General features: G+C 49.4%; 4 non-coding genes across 4 annotated transcripts; 3 read left to right on the forward strand and 1 right to left on the reverse strand.

The window, feature by feature from the left end:
* The first annotated feature begins 6554 nt into the window (after positions 1 to 6554).
* Positions 6555 to 6636, forward strand: TRNAS-AGA (transfer RNA serine (anticodon AGA)). The gene has a single exon. It is a non-coding gene; the product is annotated as a tRNA-Ser (tRNA).
* Positions 6637 to 11497: 4861 nt separating this feature from the next.
* TRNAS-AGA (transfer RNA serine (anticodon AGA)) lies at positions 11498 to 11579 on the forward strand. The gene has a single exon. It is a non-coding gene; the product is annotated as a tRNA-Ser (tRNA).
* Positions 11580 to 11970: 391 nt separating this feature from the next.
* TRNAD-GUC (transfer RNA aspartic acid (anticodon GUC)) lies at positions 11971 to 12042 on the forward strand. The gene has a single exon. It is a non-coding gene; the product is annotated as a tRNA-Asp (tRNA).
* Positions 12043 to 15640: 3598 nt separating this feature from the next.
* Positions 15641 to 15722, reverse strand: TRNAS-UGA (transfer RNA serine (anticodon UGA)). Its single transcript has one exon. It is a non-coding gene; the product is annotated as a tRNA-Ser (tRNA).
* Positions 15723 to 17263: the final 1541 nt, after the last annotated feature.

Here is a 17263-nt window from a genome sequence, read left to right on the forward strand (position 1 = left end):
ATAACAGCTTCAAAGTATAGAACGCAAAAGATGGACAGAGCTAAATGAAGACACACAAAAATCCATAATCATAGTTGATGTTTCAACACCTCTGTAGAAATAACAAACGGGACTTGGAGAAAAATTTAGTATGGAAAATTAAGTAAAATTTAGTGAGGACATTTTAGGCAACTGGATTAATATGATACCCAACTGCAGAACACCTGAGCTTTGGGGGGACACAGGAGACACTGAACAAAATCACTCAGGCGAAGCATCACGCAAGTCTCAACAAGTTTCAGGAGACAGAGATCAAGCGGAACAGGTCCAGCACTGTAAAATGAAATCAAAACCAATGTCAAGAACATCAACAAGTGGAAAATCCTCAAATGTTACAAAATCAAGTAACAGAATTGAACTTACAAAATAACCCTGTGGGTCAAATAAGTTTAAAAAACTGTAAACGATTTTTAACTGCATGATAATGAAAACCGGGTCTATAACGTCTTGTGACAAGAAGCTACAACAGCACTTGAGGTCTAATCGTTAGCTCCAAATCTACACATTAACAGAGAAGAAAAATGGAAAGGTAATGATCTAAGCTTTCATCTCAAGAATCGAGTTTTAACAAGCCAGTAAATTAACTCTTTAAAAGTCTCAAGGAAAAAACAATAGTGTGATACCCGCTGAAAAAGAATAGAGGAAATTAATAGAACAAAAATTTGCTTTTCACATAGTAAAATTGTTACCTCAAATCAAGACTATTTTTAAAACATTTTTTTAATGTTTATTTATTTCTGAGAGGGAGAGAAACAGGGTGTGGGCAGGGGAGGGTCAGAAAGAGAGAGGGAGACACAGAATCCAAAGCGGGCTCCAGGCTCTGAGCTGTCAGCACAGAGCCCGACGCGGGGCTCAAACCCATGAATCGTGAGATCGTGACCTGAGCCAAAGTCGGACGCCCAACCGACTGAGCCACCCAGGCGCCCCAAATCCAGACTATTTTTAAGGAGGAAAAAGTGTAAAAGGGGGACGACATTAAAGATCTTACTGATATCAAGATCAGAGTGAAAAGATAAAATGAATAGTTCGTGGGGAAGGAATCTGACAATAGAGGACAAATCACAGGTTCCTTTATAAACGTGACTTACCAAAGCAGACACAAAGAGAAATTAAAAGTTCAAACAGTCTGAAGTCTACGAGAGAAATTAAAGTCATAATTACCCTCTGTGTTAGCTTGCTATGGCCGCCATTACAAAATACCATAGAATCAGGGGCTTAAACAACAGAAATTGATTTTCTCACATTTCTTGAGGCTAGAAGTCCAAGATCAAGGTGCAGTCTTGGTTTATCCAGAGACCTGTCTCTCTGGCTTGCAGAGAGCCATTTTCTCTAATGTGAAGATAGCTGTGTCCTTATATGGCCTTTCTTCTGTGAGTGCTCATCTCTGGGGTCTCTTGGTGTGCAAATTTCTTCCTATAAGGGTACCGGTCAGATTGAATTAGCGCCCATCCTAACAGCCTCATTTTAACTTAGTTTCCTTTTTAAAGTCTCTATCTCCAAGCGCAGCCACATTCTGAGGTGGGACACTGGGGTGGGGGCGGCGGTTAGGTCTTCAGCATCTGATTCTGGGAGGGAAAGGGCGCCTGGGTGGCTCAGTCGGTTGAGCATCTGTCTGACTTCGGCTCAGGTCATGATCTCACAGCTCACGGGTTCAAGCCCCATGTCGGGCTCCGTGCTGACAGCTCAGAACCTGGAGCCTGCTTCAAGTTCTGTGTCTCTCTCTCTGCGTGTGTGTCCCTCCCCCATTCATGCTATATCTCTCCCTCTCTGTCTCTCAGAAATAAATTTAAAAAGTTTAAAAAAATGCATCTGGGAGGGAACACAATTCAGCTTATAACACCTTTTGACAACGCAAACAGTATGCAAAAATGGCTTCACACTGTTGAAAACTTAAACCATTAAGGAAGGAATAATACCATACATAAACTCTCTCAGCAAACAGAAAAAGTAAAAACATTCGTAACTCTCTTGATGAGGCCTGAATAATCTTCATACTAACACCTGACAAGGATATTACTAGAGAGGAAATTCCAGGTCAATCTGTGTGTTGAACATTCTAGATGTAAAACTCCTAAGTCAAATAATAGCAATCAGATCCAGTAATATCAGTGATCCAATGAGTTGAAAGTAAAGAGGTAATGTTTGTCTTAGTGATATGAAATTTGTTTAATATAAACATCAATCACTTGAAATGTATCACAAAGAGTAAGAGAAAAAAATCAAATGATCATAGCATTTGACAAAATTCAACACCCCTCATTAAAAACTTTCACCAGTCTAGGAATGGAAAGGAGATTTCTTAATCCCATGATGCATATATACAAAATCCGACATCTAACATCCTGATTATGGTAAGTATTTAACACTTTCTCCCAGATACTGGGACCAAGACAAGTATGGTCACTCCCACCACTGCTTTCAAAGTTGTACTGGGATCTTAGCTCATAAAATAAGTTAAGGCATAACAAAGAATTAAAGACATTGAGATTGGAAATGAAGAAATATGACTGTCATCATTTGCAGATGACGCAATTAGGTGCTTGGAAAACTCCCCAAATCTACAAATTATTAGAATTAATAAGTAAAAATAGCAAATTTGCTGCATACAAAACCCAACATCCAAATAAATATATGTCATCTTCATACACACTGGCAAAAAAAAAAAAAAAGACAACTTTTTAAAATGTCACTTACAATAGCAAGAAAACTATGAATAACCTAATAACAAATACCGTAATAAATGTCATTAAAAAGTACAACAGTGCTACATTAATAGCTCCGAATCACTGTGCAGAGAATTTTAAAAATTGTCTAAATGAAAGGATATACCATATCCATAGATTGAAAGACACAGACTCAATGTATTTGAAGTAAAATATTCAAACAGGACTTTTGGTAGAATTGACCATCTCTAAAATGCAATTTCAGGGGCTCCTGGGTGGATCAGTCGGTTAAGCGTCCGACTTCGGCTCAGGTCACGATCTCGCGGTCCGTGAGTTCGAGCCCCGCGTTGGGCTCTGTGCTGACAGCTCAGAGCCTGGAGCCTGCTTCGGATTCTGTGTCTCCCTCTCTCTGCCCCTCCCCCGCTCACACTCTGTCTCTCTCAAAAATAATAAATAAAATTTAAAAATTTTAATAAAAAATTAAAATAGGGGCGCCTGGGTGGCGCAGTCGGTTAAGCGTCCGACTTCAGCCAGGTCACGATCTCACGGTCCGTGAGTTCGAGCCCCGCGTCAGGCTCTGGGCTGATGGCTCGGAGCCTGGAGCCTGTTTCCGATTCTGTGTCTCCCTCTCTCTCTGCCCCTCGCCCGTTCATGCTCTGTCTCTCTCTGTCCCAAAAATAAATTTTAAAAAGTTGAAAAAAAAAAGAAAAAAAAATTAAAAAAAAAAAGAACAAATCTGGAGGACTTTTACTACCACATAACAAGACTTATTCTAAAGCTACACTGATTAAGAAAGTGTGTTACTGGCATAAGGACAGATACAAAGATCAATACAACAAAATAGATATGCCTACACAAAACCACACACACGTAACAAAGTGTCACTGCAATTCAATGGGGCAAGTGATAGATTGTTCAAAAAGCAGTTCTGAGTCAGCTCAACATACAAAGGAGAACAATGTGGACATTGACCTCCTCTGTAAACTATCCCCTAAACTAATTCAAGACGTATTCAAGACCTAACTATGTGAGCTGAAGCAATAAATGTTATCGAGGAAAACAGGAGACTGTCTTCACGAACTTTGAATTAACGAAGATTTCTGTTTAATAAGCACAAAAAGCAATACCCATTAAAAAAAAGATAAATTGGACTTCTTTCAACTTAAGAACTTCAGCACATCCAAAGACAACATTAATAGTGCGAAAAGGCACAGGGCGGGAGGAGATATTTGTCACACACACGTTTGGCAAAAAATTTGTCTAGAATATGTAAAGAACTCCTTAAAATCAGTAAGAAAAAAGGCTATAGGCAGTAACCCAGATGGGGGGAATCTGGGTAATCTCCTGGGGCAACGGCTGAAAAACTGGTCACTAACAGTGAGGGCGTCTTTCGAGGTGTCAGTAGGCTTCCCCTCAGGGTGATACAGGTGCATTATTTTTAATTCTCTGGGAAGGCAGAACATTTCAGCTCTAACGTCTACACAGGGTACAGCAGGTTGGCATAAGCATCTCGTTCCACTTTCTGAACCTTCCCTTACGACAGAGGCTAGAAGGTTAAAAGTACAAATCCTGGGCGCGTGGGGGGCTCTGTCGGCTAAGGGCCCGACTCTTGACTTCAGCTCAGGTCATGATCTCGTGGCTCGTGGGTTCGAGCCCCATCTCGGGCCCTGTGCTGCCAGCTCGGAGCCTGGAGCCTGCTTCGGATTCTGTGTCTCCCCCTCTCTCCGCCCCTCTGCCCCTCGCACTCTCTTTGTCTCTCTCAAAATTAAGTAAACATTTTTTAAAAAAAGAAATGTAAACTACTTTCTGACTGTTGTGTTTTCTTAGATTCTGTTTCTGTCTATCTGATACGCACTGATCACAGGGCCAAGTTAACCCCCGAGTTTGTTTTTTTACATCTCCTGCTATCCAGAGCCCAATACTCTGAACCACCTCCCAAACTGCTTCTAGGGGACCCGAGTAGCATCTAAGTTTTCTTGCAATGACACCGACCTCTCCTCTCTGAGACCGGGGCACAAGTCACTGGCTGACTTGCTTTCTGCCACGACAAAAGGCTCTCGTGCCAAATTTTGAGAACCACTGCCCTGGAAAGTACACTGGTGCTGCAGAAGCCTCCAGATTTCTGCCCCGCGGTTCGGGCAACAGACGTCTGAAACCAACCATTCCAGGGGCAGCGTCTGGATTTTCTGCTTTCTCGACCGCAGAGACAACGCAGGCTCTCTGGGAGCCCATCTCCGCGGGGTTGGATTAGAGCTGGCACCTCCCTCCACCCCCCCTGTCCCAAACTTTCCTAGGGGTCTGTATTCTTCATTAATCCCCTTTCGCTTACAATAGCTTCAGAGGTTTTGTTTTTGAAGGAAATCTTTAGGGACGTACAACACAATGTAGCAGTGATGAGGAAAAAGACGTGAACTGTAACGACACAGCTCAAGAGAGTTTCACAAAGGGAACGCACCTGTGTACCCGGGACCCCAGAATGAGAAACCCCCTTCTCGGCATCCCGGGCAGGTTCTCCTCGAACTACAGTTCCACGGGAATTTACTTAAAACGTCACAGGTTCGTTGGAAACGTGTGGCCCGAATAAAAGCGTCATAACGTGACACATTACGGCAACATCTGCATCGCAACTTCCACGTTGGTTTCAATTTGCACTTAGTCACCTTATAAGGTGACCCGACTTGTAAGCAACGGCTACGCGACTGATGCTCAGTTTGCTGGGAAAGTTAGTTCAGCCAATAGACTGCTCAGTTCAATGCGGAGTCCCGCCCCTTTACCCCAAACCCGCCGTAATACTCCCCTCAGAGCAGACTCCCCTCCATTAGCCCGGGGGGTTTCCTAGAATTGATTTTCTGTTAGGAGAGGAACCTCCTTCATCTCCCTCCCACCCCCTTCCCTCTTCCCGTCACCTCTCTCCCCCCTCCTCCTCTTGTCTATTTAGTTTTGCCTCAAAAAAAGGGACATTTATTCAAAGAGAAAAAGGCAAAGAATAGCAAGATACTCCTCCCTGTCTCCCTCCCGCCCCTCCCCTCCCCTGGTCCTCCCCAACCCCCCTTCCCGCCGCGCACAGACCCCTGGCTGCTGCGGGGAGGAGGACAGCCCCTCTCACATAAGGTCGGGAACACCGAGGGGCATCTCCTCAATGGAGGTGTTGCAGAAGGTCTGGGTGTCTCCAAGAGTCCCCCTGTCTTCTTCGGTCACCATGGTAATGGCCACAGTCTGTGGCCACATATGGCTTTAAGCCGCCTCCACGCACACTTCAGTCCTGCGGGCGGTTTAGCGGCGCCGAAGCCCCTTCTGTCTTCGGCTCGAGCCCCCTCCTCCTCCCCACCCAGGCGCTCCTCCCTCCCCTCCTTGTCCTCCCGGTTTAAAAATGAGATGAAGCCCTTCTAAGCAGGACAGACCAAATCCGCTTCAAGACTTGGGAAAACGCGGCCAGAGAAACTCACATGTAAACCTAAGAGGAAACACAGACGCTGCGGGGCGTTGGTTAAACCTGGAGAGAAAGAGCCCGGGCCTCGGCCCAACGTCAAAGCCGAGCGGGAAACAAGAGGCTTAGCAACCTGCCGGCGAGGGGGTGCAGAACTCTGAGCGCCCTCCGCCCGGGGCCAAAGCCAAGGAAGCAGGTGCCCGCCTGGTGCCCGCCTGGTGCCCGCCTGGAACTCACCGGGAACCCACCTGCAGCCCGCGTGGAGGCCCGGAAGTCCTGGAAGCCCGGACGCACCCGCGACCGCTGGTGGCACCGCCGCTCCGGGGTCCCGGGGGTCGGCCGCAGCGTGTCCGCGGAGCTCCCGAGGGATCGTGCGCGTCGCCGCCGCGGCCCACGGAAGCGGGGCCGTGCGCTCCCGCCCGCGGGTAGTCGTGGCCGAGCGGTTAAGGCGACGGGCTAGAAATCCGTTGGGGTGTCCCCGCGCAGGTTCGAGTCCTGCCGACTACGGCGTGTTTTTCTGCGCCCCCGCGGGCACTGCGGGGCGGCCCTGGTGACCAGGGCCCCGCTCCGTCCCTCTCGCTGCCTCCGGGCTCCCGTCGTGCGGCGGTTTTTTTTAAAAATGGTCTTCACAGGCAAAACCCCGCAAAACCCACCGAGCAAGCTATTCTCTGCGGCGACGCCGCCTGGGTTTCCTCCTGCGGGTGGCGCGCCCGGTGGCGGGGGGCACAAGGCCCGGGTGCCCCGCAGACCCAGCGCGGAGGGACCCCGGGCCCCGCGCGGTTTGCGGCGCTCCCGCCGGAGGACGCCACGCGCGCCCCCCGTGCGTCCCCGCCCGGGCCGGCGTTCTCCGGGCCGCGGGCGCCCCCTGGCGGCGGGGCCTTCCCGCCGGTCCCGGGCCCCCGACCACCTGCTTGCTCCACTCAGTTCTCGTCCGTCTTCCTGCGCCTCACTGTTTTCTAGGCAACCGGATCGGATGCAAAACAAGCGAGCTGCACGCGTCACGATGAGTAGTACAGAAGGACAACGGTAACCCGACAGCGGGGACGATGGGCACAGGCAGCATCCTGTGCCGCCCAGAGACCTACTTCGGTGGACTCGACCTCATCTGCGTGGTGCTCGGCTAAAAGCGCACAATCTGAATTTAACTTTCGGGAAAGCATCAAGCTCAGGGCGAGGGGGCGTTCTACAAAATACCGGCCCAAGTTAGGCTTTGAAGGTCAAGGAGATGAAACACAAAGATGGGGGCGCTCTTCCAGACGAAAGGACTAAGGAGGCAGGACAAATGAATGTCATCTGTTTTTCTTGAAATAAAGGATTCGCACAATTGGCAAAACAGTAACAAGGCCTCTAGATCAAGTAAGAGTTTTAATCCAGATTTCATAACTGTTCTGTGGTTAGGAAAGAGAACGTCCCTGGTTTTAGGAAATACACACTGAAGTATTTAGTGGTAAAGGGACATCTTGTCTGAAACACACTAGAAAAAAATTCTATATGTGTAAACTTATTTCTATATATCTAGCTATTAAAAAACACATATCATAAATTAACAGCGAATATAGGTGAAGGATTTATGAAAATCCTTTGTACTATCTTGCAAGTTCTCCATAAATTAGAAATTAGATCAAAATAAAAAGTTGAAGGAAGAAAAAGAAAGCAATAGAACTATTAATCTAACAATATGCTCCTTTAAATAAAAACCCAAGCACAATTTGAGCATTAGACATAACATAGGGAAATACTATGTTTCGAAACACTCAATTAAAAAAAAAAATGTTTGTTTATTCATTTTGAGACAGAGCATGTGTGCAAGCAGGGTAGGGGCCAAAGAGAGAGGGAGAGAGAGAATCCCAACGTGGAGCTTGAACCCATGAACCGTGAGATCAGGCTGAAATCAAGCCAGATGCTCAGCCGCGGGAGCCACCCAGGTGCCCCGGAAAGACTCAATGTTATCAAGACGACAACTATTTCCAAATTGATCGACAGGTTCAATAAAACCCAATCAATCTCTATGTATTGTATGGAAATTAACTCACTGCTTTAAAAACACATTTGGAAACGCAGAACAACTTAAAAAACAAGAAGCTATTGAAGAAGATAGCAAAGTTGGAAGACTGATACTATATATATATATATATATATATATTCAAGACATATGTAATTACTTATAAATCCATACTGATTAAGGCAGTGTGCTCTTGGTTATTATATATGTAAATACTAAAACATTGTCTTCTTATTTATTTATTTTAGAGAAAGAGTGCGAGTAGGGGAGAATCCCAAGCAGGCTCCACACTCAGCTCGGAGCCCCATGAGGGGCTCCATCAGATGACCCCAGGATCATGACCTGAACCAAAATGAAGAGTCAGCCACTCAACTTACTGAGCTGTCCAGCGCCCCCATTATCTTCATTATCTGTGTCAACTTGGCCAGGTTGAACTACATTCCCCAGAATTCCCTTTTCTATGTGTTTCTGATTGGATGGTCCCCAGGAGACATTCTTGGGGGAGATTTGGAGGAAGAGGTCAAGTAGCAGCCATCTTGGTGCTCATTCTAACTCATCTGCTGACTTACCTCCTCAGGAGGCAGAGCTGGGTCTGCCACTGCCCCCCACCCCCCCTTCCCCTGCACCCTCCTTCAGCCTCCCCCTTTCCCGGATCACATGTGTGCGTTTAGCCCTAAATGAAGGGCCCTGGCTTCTGCGGGACACCTGCACCACCAAGTTCTGAGGCAACCAAGGCTGACACAGATTTCAGTCCGTCCGGTGGGATCCAGTTCAGGCTTGTGGGTTCCAGCTTGTTCTAATCTTAGCCACTTTTTATCTGTCTTCCCGTCTGGGTCAAACTGCCCTGGGGGGGTCTGAGCTTCAGCACTTCAACATTTATGTGGACTATTCAACCGGCTTCTACAAATCTACATGTGTACACATGTATCTGTCTATCTCTACGTATCGATACCTGTATATGAAATTTACATAACCATCCTGGGGGGGGGGGTCCGCTTCTGCCATTGAACACTGACCGCCCTTATTTTTTCATGGACTTGCACTAAGCGTTAACCCTCACGTGTTGACCAGGAATAAATTTAGTTGTCGAAATGTCTGTATTCAAGAAGAGGGTCACGGAAGAAAAAGATGATTAAGCAACCACACAAAGGAATGGGCGAATACCCCGCCAAGATTTAAAGTCAGATCGGTGGGCTGGAAGCGGCCAGTGCCAGAAGGACTTGTGATCTGCAGCATTGTGGAACACCTGAGACCAGACATACTCGTCCACCTTAAACTGGAAAACGGAATACGGTATACAACACAGTGTTCTTCAGACAGCAAGCGACTTCAGACAGTGACTAACGCGGATACCCGGGAGAAGAAAAACGGATGAGAAGAAAAGCACCCCACCTTACTGCTGGAAAACAGATCAAGAGGGACATTTCATGATGGTAAAGGGGTAAATACATCAGGACACAACAACCCTACATCTGTATACAATTAATAACAGTTTCAAAATACGTGTAGCAAAATCCGAGAAACTGCAAAGAGAAAGAGAAAAATTCCTCAAATACAGTTAAAGATTTTAACACTTTCAGTAATGGTGGAACACAATGGTCAGGAAAGTCAGTCAGAATATGCCAGATTTGAACATTATCAATGAACTTGACCTAATTAACATTTATCGAACCTTCTATCCAACAACAGAATATATTATATTCAAGAAACATTGAATACTCACCAAGGCAAATTGTATTTTGGGCTATAAGACAAATCTTGGTAAGTTTAAGAGGATGTGAAATCATAGAAAATATGTTCTTTGACCATGACAGAATTAAACCAGAAATCAGTAATGGAAATTAAAGACAATACATCTAAATAACCCACAGGCCAAATAATATATCACAAGGGAAATTTAAATTTTTTATTAAGAAAATAAAAACAAGGGGCACCTGGGTGGTTCAGTCGGTTAAGCTTCCGACTTCAGCTCAGGTCATGACCTCACGATTCGTGGGTTCGAGCCCCGCGTCGGGCTCAGGGCCTGGGGCCTGCTTCAGGTTCTGTGTCTCCCTCTGTCTCTGCTCCTCCCCTGCTCACGCTCTGTCTCTTAAAAACAAAGATTAAAAAAAATTTTTTTAAAGAAAGTAAAAACAAAACATAAAACATCTACAGCTGAAGCTTTGTATAGAGAGCAATTTATAGCAAGAGATGCTTATATTATAAAAGTTCTTAAATCAATGAATTATAGTCCATCCCAAGAAACTACAAAAAGTGCACCTGAAACTAATATAACACTGTGGATTAGCGATACTGGAATTAAAATTTAAAACTTAATTTAAAAAAAAACTAGAAAAAAAGAGCAAATTAAATGCAAAATAAGCAGAAAGAAATATTAAAGAGAAAAGCAAAATTCAATTAAACAAAACAGAACAGTAGAGAAAATCAGTGAACCCCAAAACCTGGTTATTTGACAAGTTGAATAATATTGACAAATCTCACACCGGGTTTTTAACGTAAGGGTGTATGCAGTGGCATATTGATTTAAACCTGGCTTTCCATTTTCATATTTTCCGGTGATATAAATCACGCAGAGAGCAATGCTTCCTATGAAAAATTTAAGGAAAACAAAAGTGATGGAAACAGACAGCTACCCTCACTTCACTGCACGTCTTTGCTCTCTTGTTCGATTGGCGAGTGTCCCGTCAGTTTTTTGGTTTTTTTTTTTTAAATGTACTTGCTTAATCTGGGGTTTCACTTTCTATACATGGGGGCTATGTGTACGTGCTGTTATGGGTACTAAGGTTCACACGCATTTTCCAAGAAGAACGACGAGGATCCAATTCTTTGCGGGCTACCTGGTGCCCTGAGATCGGGCCGGCGTCACCGTCCTGCCTTCCTGGCCAACGTGCCGCTTCCACGGTTCTGCAACGACAACGACGCGGCGGCCTTGGTGACCACGCAAAGCGGCTGTTTCTGCCCCGTTTGCTCGGTCCGAGTGGAGGGTTCACGGAAGCCACGGCGTCTCCCCCTCCCGGGACCCCGGAAGGCCGCGGGGTCAGTGGGGGCCGTTCCAGCGCGGAGAAAGCAGACCCCGGGTGCGACCCCGCGAGGGCCCAGGCTCAGACCGCCGCCTCGTGCCGGACTCACTTGTCTGCTGGAAACACTGACGCGCCCGCGGTGAGGACTCTCCTCCCCGCGCTCCCGACTGCCCGGGCGGCACGAGAGGTCGGGCCCTCTTAATCTGTACCGTTTTGCAGGCCAGCCCCCCATTCTCCCCGCGGGTTCGCGTTCCGCTCACCGGGCCGGCCGAGCGGTGCACCGGGCCCGCGAGCCGGGCTTGGGCGCCGCGCTGTCTACGACTTGAAAAAGGCGGCCGAGCGTCGTGTAGTCGTGGCCGAGTGGTTAAGGCGATGGACTAGAAATCCATTGGGGTCTCCCCGCGCAGGTTCGAATCCTGCCGACTACGGCGGCTCCTTTTCCCGCGGGCGGGCGAGCGGGACACCCCCCGCCTTTTTTTTTTTTTTTTTTTTTTTTTTTTTTTATCAAAGCCCGGGAGCCCCGCGGAGGGGGCGCGGCTGTGCCGAGGGCGCAGCAGGTGCGGGGGTCTCGGGGACGCGCCGCGGGCGCCCCCGGTTTCGGGGCAGCTCTGGAGCGGCCCGGGGTCGCCGCTTCGGCCGCCTGCGTCCCCCAGCGCGGCGGAGCAGCCCGGCCGGGGAGCGGGCGCCGTCGGGCCGGCAGGGCGGGCGGGGTCGCCGGCAGGGGTCGCGGGAGCGAGCCGCGCGCCGCCCTCGGGGCCCAGAGCACGCGGGCGGCGGGGGTTGGCTTTATGGGATCTGCAGGAGGGCGCCACCGCGTCCTCCTCGTTAGTATAGTGGTGAGTATCCCCGCCTGTCACGCGGGAGACCGGGGTTCGATTCCCCGACGGGGAGCACGGGGCATCCTTTTGCGTCCACACCCGCCTGTTTTGGAATCCCTGGCCGCCCGGAGAGCTGCGGAGCTCGACCCGGTTGGCGACCGTGAGCGGCGGGGACCGGGAAGCGCTCTCCCGCCGCCGCGGCTCTTCCGGGCGCGCCTGCCTGATAGAAGACGCGGTCCAGGACGCAGAAGCCCGCGCGCCGTCTTGACCTTGTTCAATCAGCCTCTGTTAGGGGGAGCGCTCGGTGCCGGTTGGCGAGTCCGGGCAAGCCTCAACGGCGGACCGCAAGAGAAGTTACGACAGAGAAGTTCATTACTCACAGGTGGTGGAGGAAGGGCGCCCGCGCTTCAGAGCGCCGCGTCGGGAGGTCGAGGCAGACAGAGCAACCCGACCTGCCTTTATTAGGGCCCGTGAGTGCAGTGCTCTGGGGGGGTTCCAGGGCTAGGGCTGGACTGGCCGGTTCGAACCAGAAGAGGGGTCTGGGTGAGCTCCACAGGGCTCTAATCTAAGGAGAGCGCAATGTCATGGCCCTGGGAGGCAGGGGAGACTTGATCACGAGCGCTTCGGGGACGTCATGGCAGGAACGTACATTTGCTGTGACCCTGCGGGCTGCTGTGTAGGGCACACCCCTGTACGAGGGCCTGGTGTCCCTTTCCCGTCCCTGCGGGCCTCGGCCCAAGAACGTGGATGCTGAGACCGCAGTCCCCCCCGGGGTAGCCTAGCTGGGCTCTCCATACACAGGGATGCGAATAAGAAAAATGAGTAGGGAACACACAGTCTAACAGAAAGATGGGCAAACGTCCAAGGGGTCCTTCACAGAAGAGGGCATCAAAGTAACCAATAACCTCACCAGAAAGAGTGACAAGTAAAGCAAGTAAGTTCCACCACTACATTCGTTAGAGTTCTCCAGAGAAAGAGAACCGACAGGACGTGTTTCTAGAGAGACAGAGATTTATTTGGAAGGATTGGTCACAAGCTTATGGAGGCTGGTAAGTCCAGAATCTCCAGAGCGGGCAGCGGGCCGGTGACCCAGAAGAACCCAGGCGGCCGGGCAAGTCTGAAGGCTGTCTGCCGCCTGAATGCCTTCTTGCTCGGGAAGCCCGTCTTTTGTTGGATTTATGCCCACCCACATGATGGAGGGCAATCTGCTCTGCTCAGAGTCCACCAATTTCCACGTGAATCTCATCCAAAAACACCCTCACAGAAACGTCGCAGAGACACAGAATAACGACTGACCGTACGGCCCGGCAGGTTGACGCGTAAAATTAACCAGCACAACTATTTGCCCGTTAGAAACGTTCAAATAAAAGAAGACAAGGATGTGGACTCTCATTTGTGGGTTCGATTACTTGCAAAAAGTACTTTGGCATCACAGGACTCAAGCTTGAACACACACACTTACGGCGGTTCCACAATTCCATCCCAGACGACATCTGCCCGGCGAAACCCCCGACTGATGTTGCCTTGAAAGCCACGCACGAGAATATTCACGGCAGCACTGTTGTGGCCCAAACTAGGAACATTCCAGATGCCTCCGTGGAGGAGGTGGACTTTAAGAGATGCCTTGACATCTGGGGCTGATTTTCAAGAGTGGTGAAGGGGTGTGTGTGTGCGTGTGTGTGTGTGTGTGTGTGTTGGCTTTTTGTTTCATTTTGTTCCTCTACAAACAAAAGGTCTGTTCCTACCTGGACCTTTCCTTTCCACTTTCTTCTGCATGCAAATCAGAACACGGAGTCTTTGAGTTTATACTTTGTTTCCCGAATCAACCATAAGGCCCAGGTAAGTGTCCTTGGTCCCCGGATGTGCAGGAGAAGGTAGGAAGAGAGGGCTGGGACCAGAGAACTCTCCCCTGGAGTCTCTAAGTTGTAAGGTGGAGATACTGAACCTGGTGAGTGCTGGTCAGAGACTGTGCTGTTAGGTTCGGGAGTTTTTCTCTAACTGACCTGATTTTCACTTTTTTTATCTTTAAATCCCACTTCTTTCCAAAACTTGCAAATGTGATACTATGACACACTCAATGGATAAAGTGTATCAGACCTCGATGTGCAAGAGAAATTCTAAGTTCAACTTCTTTGTCTACCATGTTATCTGTAAATTTCATGGTAATACCATAGTAAGAGTAATTCCACAGGCACTCACGTTCCAAAGATAAGACGATTGACTACCCCGGTCATTTACTTAGTTTACGTCCTCAGACCAGTGTCACCACAGATCTCCATTAGTAATTTTGCTCTAAAGTCATCCTGTGACGAATCCTGGCCCCTAAAGCTCTTATAAGTCTCCTTCCCTAAGTCCCCTCTTTGAGACACCGAGACTCTTCCAGTCTGAGACTCTAACTTGCGGAGTAAGTTTAATACACCCAGTTTGCCAGAATCAGCAGGCTTTTTCCCTGATGGTGTTTGGAGGGGGCTCCACGTGGATTTTGTTCTTACTCTCAAACTAGAAATATCCACTTCTTGTGGTTTAACCAACTTTTCCCACTCTTGGGCCCTGGAATTTTCACACTGAGAAGGTTTAATGGGTGCAGAGCTCTTTATAAACCGATCATTCATATGAAGCCACAATAACAATCAGTTACTATCACTCAAAAACAGGTAAAACCTCATTGCTGTTCAATGATCCGCCCTACACTTGGGCTAACAAAACACTTAACACACAGTGGGTAACAACTCACACTCCCGGCCAACCACTTAGATTTATCTATGGAGGCAAAAATCTGAATAAGAGAGTCAGGCAGTAACATTAATTTCCAAGTGTAGACAACAGCAGTGAGAGCAAGCTGAGCTGCCCCCACACCTGCACCAACGTCTGGCTCCCTGGGTATAGACACAAACACAGACAGAGTTCAAACTCAGTCCTGCCACTTACTAGCTGCGTGACCTTGGCCAACTTATTTTACTCCTATGGGTGTCCCTTTCCAGATTTTTAAACTGAGGATATGAATACAATTCACTTCACACGAATGTTGTAAGGATCTTACGTGCTAACATACACAAAGCGCTTGGAGATTTGTATGTAATGGGCGCTTGATAAATACCAGCTGATATTAACGTCATTCCTACGTGTGAACTACACCAGGATTGAGTTGCTGGCCACTAACCCTGCAATATTTGTGAAAAGTGACTTCACAACTGCATTTAAGAAAGTCCTTGCTCTAGTTAGCATCTGACTGTGCAGTGTTGGGCGACTCAGTCTCGGGTTTCCTTATCTGTAAAATGGGACTTATGTTACCTACATGATAGGGCTATGGGATTAAATGAGCTAATGCAGGTAATCCCAAATTCAGTGCTTGGGACATAGTAAGGATTCAAACATTGGTAGCTGTTAGAGTAAATACTGCTTTATAAAGCCTGAGTTCCCTAGAGCAGACGGTAGCAAGGAAAACACCTCGTCTCCAGAAGATGGGGGTCCGACTTTGCTGCCCAGCGACCCCGAGTTGGCTATGAGCCATAACCGTGGAAAAAGAAACGGCCTTCCTCAAGTCAAGACGTCCACACCCTCACAGATTTACTCACCCCTTTGCGACTGTTTGGCATCGGAGGAAGAGGTTATGAGACCCAGAGAAATGGGTAGGCAGGGCGACCAGGGGACCCGGACGCCAAGGGCAAAACCGTAGCCGGCAGGATTCGAACCTGCGCGGGGAGACCCCAATGGATTTCAAGTCCATCGCCTTAACCACTCGGCCACGACTACCTGCTGACGGCCGCCTCCTGCCAGCGATTTTGAAGGCGGGCCACCTCGCGGCGCCAGGCCGTCCTGCGCCTGCCTGGACGCGCCGCGACGCCGAGATGCGACGCGGGGAGGGAGGCTCGCTGTGCGGGAGTCGGGTCTGCGTCCACGCGAGGCCTCTCAGTCTGGGGTGCCGGGGTCATCCGGCAGCAAAGGGAATCGGGCGGCGCGGGTGGGATTCAGGGAAGACTGTCCGTGCCCGGAGTCCGCTCCCTCGTCACCGCCGGCCGCGCGTCCGCGGGGTCTCTGCGGAGCGGGCGGTGGTCCCGGCGGCCTCGGATGTGCAGGTGCCAGTGGCCTTGGGAGCGCGCTGGGAGGACTCCGAGTTGCTGGCGTCTGCTGTCGGCGCCCGCCACTAGAACCTCAATACCTCGATGGCCTTCACCTGCTTTGCGCTTTCCTGCTTTCCAAGAACAGGTTGAAACCCGACGGGAGCGCGGGTGCGGCGGGAGGGGCGGGAGGGAGCAGGTGCAGAAGACCACCCGGGAGGGGGGTCCCTGCGCCTCGCCCGCCCCGGGAGGGAGGCCCCTTGGATGGGGAGATGCAGGTCGGACGGGGAGGACCCTGTGCACCTCCCCTAACACACGGGCGGTGTGAGCGCGGCCGCGTCTGGCTCGAGTAATAGGATTGTCCCCGCGCGCAGAGACTGCCTTCAGCGGCACCCCGTGGAACCGGGTTCTTCTCTCAGTGCAGAATTTAGGGACCACAGGGGTGAGAACTGGGGATTGAAGTGCTTTGTCAAAGCTCCCTCACAGCACAGTCACCAGACTTGCTGATCTGGTCGGGAGAATTCCCTGCGCGCCCGAGGCCCTCAGGCTCCCGCGTCTGTTCTCAGGGCGGGCGGAGGGACAGGTGCTCCCCCAGTGGGTCCAAGGCTGGCGCCCAGGAAGATCCGCTGAAATCCTGTCCCCCCTCCCACCTGTGAATGTGACTATTTGAAGAGAGTCTTTGCTGATGCCATCAAGTTATTAAATGGGGTCATTGTGGATTAGGTGGGGCCCTAAATCCAATGATAGTGTCCTTATAAGGAGCAGGAGATTTGGAGGCACACGGGGACACAGCCCACGAAAGGGGGAGGCAGAGGTTGGAACAAAGCGGCTGCAAACCTAGGAGGCCAGCGGAGAGCCATGAAAGAGGTTCTCCTCGGTCCCTCTAGAAACACCAACCTTGGAGACACCGTGCATTCGGGTCTCTGGACTCCGGAGCTGTGAGAAGATACATTTCTGTCGCTTTAAGCCACTCACTTTCTGGTAATTTGTTAGGGCAGTCCTGGGCCACCAAGCCAGCTCCCTTCCCGGGGTGCTTGGAACAAGATCCTTGTTCGGGACTCGCTCCCACATTCCACCGCGGAAGCCCACACAAATGGCTAACCTCCTTCCACGGCAAACTTATTTTGGAGCAAACTCTCCTAGGGAAAGAACCCAAACTAAAAGAAATTATTTATGTGCAGAGACACTCGTGATGCTGTTAGTTATAATTAAAGCATTTCCAAAAATGGGAGGGGG

The sequence above is a fragment of the Lynx rufus genome, unplaced genomic scaffold (genome assembly GCF_022079265.1).
Source record: "Lynx rufus isolate CCGP_SWC_20201006 ecotype Redwood Valley unplaced genomic scaffold, mLynRuf1.p SCAF_6, whole genome shotgun sequence".
NCBI classification, from domain to species: Eukaryota; Metazoa; Chordata; class Mammalia; order Carnivora; family Felidae; genus Lynx; species Lynx rufus.